Here is a 10,000-nt window from a genome sequence, read left to right as displayed (position 1 = left end):
GAGAGTCATGAAATGTGGTAAAAGGAGGAAGGTAAAAGAGGAGGAGACCATATTACGGTGAAGGAAGGAAGGAAGGAAGGAAGGAAGGAAGGAAGGAAGGAAGGAAGGAGAGGAAAGGAGAGAGAAAAGAATGAGGTAAGGACATCAAAGAGAGAAAAGGTAGAAGGAAGAGATGGAAAAGAAGGAACAGGTAAAAAGGAGGACTATTTTACCACGAAAGAAGGAAGGAATGAAGGAAAGAGAAGACGAAGGAGAAAAAATAAAATAAAATGCAAGAATGGAAAAAAAATGAAAGAATATGAAAAGACGCCAAAAGACATGAAGGAAAAATAAGAAGAATCAAGTATGTCTCCCTCTCTTTACTCTCTCTCTCTCTCTCTCTCTCTCTCTCTCTCTCTCTCTCTCTCTCTCTCGTTCGTAAGCTGCTTAGCATATGAAGGTCAGGGAGCGTTCGCAATATTTCATGACCAAACTGACTCCTCCCTCCCTCCTTCCCTCCTTCCCTCCTTTCCTCCTTCCCTTCATTCCCTCCATCCACACCACAACAAGAGGAAACTTCGATCTTAACACGACTTCGGCTCCGGGAGAAGAAAAAAAATAGACAAAAAAACAAAACAAAAAACACCAGAGCATCACTGTTTGAAAGGCCGTACCTGAGAAAATAATAGAAAAGTATTTATCTCACTTTTACGGATCGCGCGGTGAGCCGAAGTGGAGAGGGCGCGCCGGACCTTCCCGCTGCTATCAGGCCATCTCGCTCTGTAAACAAAGGTGCTTCTGGCGACCACTTTATCATAATTTCAGGCATAACAGAGAGCCTGCTAAGGGAGAGAGAGAGAGAGAGAGAGAGAGAGAGAGAGAGAGAGAGAGAGAGAGAGAGAGTAAGGAGTATAAAGGTGAACAAAAAGTAGGAAAATAGAGGTAAAAACGAGAGAGAGAGAGAGAGAGAGAGAGAGAGAGAGAGAGAGAGAGAGAGAGAGAGAGAGAGAGAGAGAGAGAGAGAGAGAGAGAGAGAGAAATAGAAGACAAAAGAAAGAGAGGAGATGCAGAAAAGGAAGGAAGCTTACTGGGGGACGTAAAGATGAGAGAGAGAGAGAGAGAGAGAGAGAGAGAGAGAGAGAGAGAGAGAGAGAGAGAGAGAGAGAGAGAGAGAGAGAGAGAGAGAGAGAGAGAGAGGAGAACTTAAGAAATGAGCAGAGAGAGATAGAAGAAAGAGAAGAAGGGAAGGAAGAGAAGAGGAAGAAATATGGAAGAAAGAGAAGGAAGAAGAAAGAAAAATGAGAGAAAGGCGAAAGAAAAATGTATGAAAGAGAAAAGATGAAGAAAATAGACGAAAGAGAAGGAAGAGGAAAGAAAAATGAAAGAAAGAGAAAAATGGAAGAAAAAAGAGGAAGAAAAATTGACGAGAGAGAAAAAGGATGGAAATGAAGAAAAATGGTAAGAAATGGAGAGGTGGGAAGAAATGCGAGGATAGGAGAAAGAATAGAGAGAAAAATATGCAACTAGATGATGAAATAGAGGGAGATGAAAGGGAGATGAAAAGGAGATGAAAAGGAGATATAAAATGGAGGAAGAAATAAAAAGTAGAAATAAATAAATGGAGATACTAAAAGAAAAGGAGAAAATAGAAACAAAAGCTGTAATACATCTCTCTCTCTCTCTCTCTCTCTCTCTCTCTTAAGCACACCTTGATTTTATCTCAGCATGATGTTAGTGTAGCGGAGGGAGTTTTAAGCCTTCCCTCTCCCTCCCTCTCCCTCCTCTCTCTCTCTCTCTCTCTCTCTCTCTCTCTCTCTCTCTTCTCACTGACTGCTTCATCTGCAACTTACTGATACCATCAAATGAAACCAGCTGATTCTAATGCTCCCTCTCACCCTCTCACTTCTCTCCACTCTCCCGCCTCTCCCTTTGCCACTCCCACCTCTCAAAATGTACTCCTCTCCACCGCAGCGCTCTCTTCCACTCACCCCATTAACAAAAACAAACTTGAATTCCTTTCCTGTTCCACCTTTTACTCTATTAAAAAAAATTATTTCCCTCACTTTACAGAAATCCATTAATTGTCTAGGAATTCACACTAATGTATCTAATTTAACCCCATTAACGATAAATAAGCCATTAATTCCTTTCTTAAGTTAACCATTACTCCATTACTCAAAATTCTCTTCTGTCACTTCCACTCCATAGAAATAAATCCCTTATCTGAACAAGGAATTCACACTAATGCGTCTAATCTAACCCCCCATTAACAAATAAACCCTTAATTCCTTTCCTAAGTTAACTATTACCCCATTACTCCAAAAAACTCTTCTGTCACTCACTTTACAGAAATCTATTAATTATCCAGGTATTCACACTAATATGTCTAATTAAACCCCCCATTAACAAATAAACCCTTAATTCCTTTCCTAAGTTAACTATTACCCCTTTACTCCAAAAATAATCTTCAGTCACTCCCAATTCCACAGAAATAAGCAAGGAACTCATACTAATACGTCTAATTTAACTCCCTTTAACAAAAAAATAAACCTTGAATTATCTTCCTAAGTTAACTATTGCTCCTTTACTCCAAAAATTATCTTCAGTCAATCCCAATCCACTCCACTATTAACGAAACACTTCTCCATTACATCCTCTACCTCATTTTTTATTCACTCCACCACTTACACCTATAATTTGGTCAAGATACCTCATATTTACACGTCTATTTTCCTCCTTCACGCACGCTAAGTCATTCTATTCACCTCCTCTATTAAACCTCTTCAGTACTGGGTCACATTTTCACTTTGAGATTTGTGTATGATTAGACCATTTCACTGACATTAGGAAGGGTCTATGGAGGTCACAAGATTAATGGCCACAGTCTTCACTATTTTAATCACTACACAAGTTTCTGAAGCTCTATAAAATCACCACATAGTAAGCAGAGTGAATATGGAAACGCGTCATGCTACTCAAGGGGTTAACCACTTTCCCTATCCATTTAATCCACTTACTCCAAACCACAACGTCTCTATAAGGACATCCACTTCCCCTCACCATCACGGCCAAAAATAGGCAAGAATTCCCTCTAAGACGATCGAGAGCCTTATAAAGATGATGGGAAGCTATTAATAGGGAAAATCTCCTTGAGGAATCCATCTTCACTAACAAAAGCGATCAGATTCTCATTATAGAGGATGTGAACCCGTAAAAGGGATGATCGGTGATGCTCATAAGATCATCAAGGTTACAGGTGCTTCTAAGGTGTCCACAAACAGGTAGATAGAGTGTTATTGCTCACCTGCGTTCACCTGCCTTTACCTGAGCTCAGAAACTGTATACTAATAGAAGAATGAAGGATACAGGTAAACAGGTGAACACAGCGCTGTTCGTACAGTTCGCCTCCTTTCATCTGTTTATCTGAGCTCAGAAATTGCGTCCTTGATTAATACTGATAATTTAATTCATTAATTGCAATATTTGTCACCTGGAGACAAAACACCTGAGCTTGTCATCCATCTGATCTAAATATTTGTCACCTGGAGACAAAACAGAGAGAGAGAGAGAGAGAGAGAGAGAGAGAGAGAGAGAGAGAGAGAGAGAGAGAGAGAGAGAGAGAGAGAGAGAGAGAGAGAGAGAGAGAGAGAGAGAGAGAGAGAGAGAGAGAAATTGGTAACGTGTAAGATAGGAAAGAAACACAGGTTAAAAAGACTTAACCATTATCAGAGAGAGAGAGAGAGAGAGAGAGAGAGAGAGAGAGAGAGAGAGAGAGAGAGAGAGAGAGAGAGAGAGAGAGAGAGAGTCAGTGACCCTCTCCGTTAAAGAAAATGTATAAGCTCTTCATCATCAATGATAATGTATTCACTTCTCTCAAGCGACGCCAGAGTTTATTCCGAAAAGAGAGAGAGAGAGAGAGAGAGAGAGAGAGAGAGAGAGAGAGAGAGAGAGAGAGAGAGAGAGAGAGAGAGAGAGAGAGAGAGAGAGAGAGATTTACTGTCCTCATCTTTCCTCCAAGGTTCCATGAGGAGGGAAGGAGGGAAGGAGGGAAAGAAGGAGGGAGGGAAAGAAAGTGAGAGGTAACAAAGTCAACGATGAGGAAAGAAGGAAGGGAAGAAAGAGAGAAAGGAAAAAAGTGTCACCAAGATAAAGGAAGGAGGAGGAGGAGGAGGAGGAGGAGGAGGAGGAAAAGAGAGAGAGACAAGAATGCAGAGAGAGAGAGAGAGAGAGAGAGAGAGAGAGAGAGAGAGAGAGAGAGAGAGAGAGAGAGAGAGAGAGAGAGAGAGAGAGAGAGAGAGAGAGAGAGAGAGAGAGAGAGAGAGAGAGAGAGATGAATTTTAAGATCTCACGTCAAATAAATTTTAGTATTCAATTAAGAAAACGCCAAAGATTCATAGACACGTAAGATACAAGTGTGTGTGTGTGTGTGTGTGTGTGTGTGTGTGTGTGTGTGTGTGTGTGTGTGTGTGTGTGTGTGTGTGTGTGTGTGTGTGTGTGTGTGTGTGTGTGTGTGGGGGGGGTTGGTGGGTGTGGCCATTAGTACTTATGTAGAGTATTAGGTCGACAGGAGTATCTCTATATCTCTCTCTCTCTCTCTCTCTCTCTCTCTCTCTCTCTCTGCCTTCCGGGCCGGTCCTCCTAACGGTGCCCTCTCTCTCTCTCTCTCTCTCTCTCTCTCTCTCTCTCAACAAAAGAAAGACAGAAAAACAGAAGCGACGAAAAATTACCATAACAAAATAAATAATCAACGTAAAATGAAAATAAGAAGAATAAACAAGAGAGAGAGAGAGAGAGAGAGAGAGAGAGAGAGAGAGAGAGAGAGAGAGAGAGAGAGAGAGAGAGAGACGGGGGGGAGGGGAAGAGACGCTGTATGTACAACATCAAAAAGCACAAACAGAAGTGAATCATTCCATTCTCATGCCTATCTAAGCAGCTGAGTCAACAAACAGATGCGATGCGAGGAGGAGGAGGAGGAGGAGGAGGAGGAGGAGGAGGAGGAGGAGGAGGAGGAGGAGGAGGAGGACAAAAGAAGAAGAGGACGCAGGAGAAGGGAGGGAAAAAGAGGAAGAGGAGAAAATTAAGAAGAATGAGTGAAATTACAATGTTAATGCAGAGAGAGAGAGAGAGAGAGAGAGAGAGAGAGAGAGAGAGAGAGAGAGAGAGAGAGAGAGAGAGATAGTCCTGCCTGCTGCCTCACACACAATATATCACCACCATTTACATAAACATCCTGCCAGTGTTACTCAAGCCACTAGTTACCCTCACACTGACGTCTAAATCCCCTTCCATACACCCTGCCTGCCACCCTCAATACCCTGCCACTACCCCCCTTACCCTGCCCATTGCTAGTTCCCTGCTGCTGCTGCTCCTCCTCCTCCTCCTCCTCCTCCTCCTCCTCCTCTTCCTTCCTCATCACCATCATCATCTGTCATCACCCATGTTTTGTCTGTCTTTCTGCTTGCTTGCTTTGTTGTGTTTTGTTGTCGCTGGCTTACTCTCTCTCTCTCTCTCTCTCTCTCTCTCTCTCTCTCTCTCTCTCTCTCTTGTGTTCTCTTCCATTCACCTTCTTTCCTTCTCAGTTTTTCTCTTCCTCCTCTTCGCCTTCCTTGTCTTATTTTGCTCCTCCTCCTCCTCCTCCTCCTCCTCCTCCTTCCCACTTTCTCGGCCCTGCTCCACCCTTCACCCTCCGCTTACCTTCCCGCCTGCCCGCCCACCCGCCCACTCCCCGCCCTCACTCCACCCACTTGACAAACATCGAAATTTGCATTCTTCTTCTAACTTATTCTGATTTTGTTCAGGGGACGACAAAACTCTCTCTCTCTCTCTCTCTCTCTCTCTCTCTCTCTCTCATTTCTTTATGTATATTTCCTTTATTTTTTGTGTTTGTGTTTCCTATTTCTTTCTTCTTCTTTCTCTCTTTGTGTGTGTGTGTGTGTGTGTGTGTGTGTGTGTGTGTGTGTGTGTGTGTGTGTGGCGAGGTTGTTAACGAGAGGAAACAGGAGGAGGAGGAGGAGGAGGAGGAGGAGGAGGAGGAGGAGGAGGAGGAGGAGGAGGAAGGAAGGAAAAGAGGTGATGAAGAAGAGAAGGGAGGTGATGGAGGGGGGGTCAGGATAATGGTGGAAGAGGAGAAGGAAGAGGGAGGAGGAGGGAGAAGATGACATTCCTGGTGAAGATAGAGGAGGAGGAGGAGGAGGAGGAGGAGGAGGAGGAGGAGGAGGAGGAGGAGGAGGAGGAGGAGGAGGAGTGAAAGGCAAACAAATGACTATGGTGATAAGGGGACAATATATTAATGGTGATGATGATAATGGAAATAATAAGGCAGATGTTTGGCCTTTTTAGAGAGAGAGAGAGAGAGAGAGAGAGAGAGAGAGAGAGAGAGAGAGAGAGAGAGAGAGAGAGAGAGAGAGAGAGAGAGAGAGAGAGAGAGAGAGACTGAAAATAGCAAGAGGAAGAAAAAATATAACATGAGAAACAAGAATACAGAAAAGACTTGATAAAAATTAGATAAAGAAAGAAAAAAAACATAAAAAAGAAGAGAATAAAGGACAGAAAAATTAAAAAGGAGAAAAGGAAGAGGAAGAACAAGAACAAGACACAAAAAAACAATAAAACAGGAGAGAAGAGATAACGAAAATTAGAGAGCGAGACAGAGAGAGAATAAAAAGAGGAAGAGTAGAGAGGAGAAGAAGGAGGAGGAAGAAGAGGAGGAGGAGGAAGAGGAGGAGGAGGAAGAAGAGGTATAATAGAGGTTCCGTGTATCTGTGAGCCACGCCCCTTCCTCACCCTTTCTTAATGGGTTCCTCCTGATAGCTTGGCAGGAGGAGGAGGAGGAGGAGGAGGAGGAGGAGGAGGAGGAGGAGGAGGAGGAGAGAGAGCTGGTGGTGGATAAGAGAAGATGGAGCGGAGAGAGGAGAAGAATGGAGGTATGGAAAGGAGGTAGAGGAAGAGAAAAGCTTGAGAGAGAGAGAGAGAGAGAGAGAGAGAGAGAGAGAGAGAGAGAGAGAGAGAGAGAGAGAGAGAGAGAGAGAGAGAGAGAGAGAGAGAGAGAGAGAGAGAGATTAAGAAAGACAGATCAACAAAGAACAATTTTAAATCAAACAGAAAGAATAAAAAGAAAGAGAGAGAGAGAGAGAGAGAGAGAGAGAGAGAGAGAGAGTATGTGTGCATAATGGCGCCTCTTCACACCCTTTTCTACCCAAAATAAAAGTGTATAGAGTTCAGTTTTATGAGTCAACTTGCAAGTTTTGTGAATTTAAAAGTGATTAGCTCTTCTTTACGGCCTAGTATGACCCTCTCTCTCCCTCCCCTCTCTCTCTCTCTCTCTCTCTCTCTCTCTCTCTCTCTCTCTGTCCTGCACTCAGATCTAAAAATTTTTCACCCTCTTGACACCTTCCCCTATACATTCCTCCTCTTTCTATCCTCCTCCTCCTCCTCCTCCTCCTCCTCCTCCTCCTCCTCCTCTTAAGAATACCTGACGTCACACAAAAAACTCACTTCTGATCCAACTCTTCCCAAACCCTGACCAGCCTCTTCTTCTTCTTCTTCTTTTTCTTCTTCTTCTTCTTCTTCTTCTTCTTCTTCTTCTTCTTCTTCTTCTCCTCCTCCTCCTCCTCCTCCCGCCACGTCAATTACACGCTATTTACCCGAAGGTTCACTTTTTGACCAGCAGTGAGTGACGGTGACGGCGGTCCGAGAGGCGGGTCATGACAATATTGCAGAGGAGGAGGAGGAGGAGGAGGAGGAGGAGGAGGAGGAGGAGGAGGAGGACGGTAGTAAGTGGGAAGGCGAGAAAAGAGAATAAAGTTGAAATTTTGTGGAAAACGTGACTCTTAAAAGGAGGAGGAGCATGAGGAGGAAAAGGAGGAGGAGGAGGAGGAGGAGGAGGAGGAGGAGGAGGAGGAGGAGGAGGAGGAGGAGGAGGAATAGCATGAAAACAGATGATGCAAAATAGGATCAAGAAAGACGAATAAATACAAGTTGTTGAAGCGGAAAGGAGGAGGAGGAGGAGAAGAGGAAGAAGAGGAGGGAGAGGAGAGAGAGAAAGAGCAGGAGGAGGAAGAGGAGAAGGAGGAGGAAGAAGACGAGGAGGAGAGGAAGGAATAGATTGAAAATAATAATTGTAGAGATGGAAAACACACACACACACACACACACACACACACACACACACACACACACACACACACACACACACACACACACACACACACAATAGTGACGTGTGTTTTATGACTGTCTAGGATAATTTTTACGTACATGGCTTGTGTGTACCGATGCTGTGTACACGCGTGAGTTTGCAATATTTGTGTGTACACGGCTGGCTGGAACTGTGTGCTCTATTGAAACTTCCTCCTCTTCTTCTCCTCCTCCTCCTCCTCCTCCTCTTCCTCATCATCTTCCTTCGCTATCCTTCTTCTTCACTCCCTTTCTATTTCATCCTCCTTCTCCCATCTTCTTCTTCCTCATCTCTTCTCTTGCTTCCACTTCATCTATTACATCCTCCTCCTCCTCCTCTTCCTCCTCTTCTTTTCCTTTCTCTTTCCTTCTCCTACTCCTTCATTCTCACCTTTTTCTCCTCCCTTCGTTCTTCTCCTTCTCCTCTCTCTCCTTGCAGAGAGAGAGAGAGAGAGAGAGAGAGAGAGAGAGAGAGAGAGAGAGAGAGAGAGAGAGAGAGAGAGAGAGAGAGAGAGAGAGAGAGAGAGAGAGAGAGAGAGATAATAATGATAATGTTTGAGTTACCCTAGAAATATCATCGTTTTCTCTCATAACAAGAGCTTCACTTTCAGGAAGGGACTCGTGTAGGTGTAGAGAAGCCAGGAGGGATGAGACAAATGGAGAGATGAAATGGAGAGATGAGACAGGTGGAGAGACAAAATGGAGAGGTGAAACAAGTGGAGAGAGAGAAAAAATGTAGAGAAGAAAAGAAGAGATAAAACAAATATTTGGTGATTTTATATAGCTTCAGAAACTCATGTGGAGGATTAAAATAGTAAAGACTCTAGGCATTAATCTTCTGACCTCCACTGACCCTTCCTAATGTCAATAAAATGGTCTAATCGTACACAAATCTCAAGGTAGACAGGTGTCCCAGTACTGAAGGGCTTACTAACTCTTCACAGGCAGACATTTACGAACATTGAACGAAGCACACAGCAGTAGGCGACCACGAAGATAAAAAGAAAACAATAATAATAAATCTCGGAATGATACAATTTGATAAAAAAAAAATTGACAACACACCAAAATTCTTAGGAAAACTCTACTAAACTGAAGAAGATAAGGAAGAAAATAAAGAAGAGGGAAAGGAAGGAAATAAATAATAATAAACAGAAAGGATATAGGTGGAAATATTAGACCACTCAACAAAACTCACACTGCAAAATGAAGAAGAAAAAAAAAAAAAATTCAAGGCAAAAAGGTATGAAAGAAAATAAATTACGATTTGAATCTACAATAAAAAAAATGAGTGAAGAAAATTGGTTAGAAATTATTATATAGATCGTTGAACCAAACAAACACAAAAGAAGAAGAACAAGAAGAAGAAGAACAAGAAGAAGAAGAAGAAGAAGAAGAAGAAGAAGAAGAAGAAGAAGAAAGAAAAAAAGAAAAAAAAGACAAAAGAAGAAAAGAAACACACGAAGACGATGACAAAAAAAAAAAAAAAAAAAAAAAAGAAAAAAAAATGAGAAAAAAACAACAAGAGCGCGATTAGAAGCAGCAGAAGCAGACGCAGAAGGCAATGAAGAAGTAAAAGAGAGAGAGAGAGAGAGAGGAGCAGCAATTTTCCCCCAGTGGTCTCGATACTCCTCGTCTTTCCTTCCATTTATGATCTGAAGTAGCCCGACGAAGACACGCAGCTCATTAAAATAATTACACCGCCCCGCCAGGTAGCTGAGGGCGCCTGTCTGTCTGTCTGCCTGCCTGTCCGTCTGTCTGTCCATCTCGTCCGCCTGTCTACACTCTCATCACATTTTTTTCTCTCTCTCTCTCTCTCTCTCTCTCTGTAATCATCCGAAGCACC

This window comes from Portunus trituberculatus, chromosome 32 (assembly GCF_017591435.1).
Source record: "Portunus trituberculatus isolate SZX2019 chromosome 32, ASM1759143v1, whole genome shotgun sequence".
Lineage (NCBI taxonomy): Eukaryota > Metazoa > Arthropoda > Malacostraca > Decapoda > Portunidae > Portunus > Portunus trituberculatus.
This window is presented reverse-complemented; position numbering follows the sequence as displayed.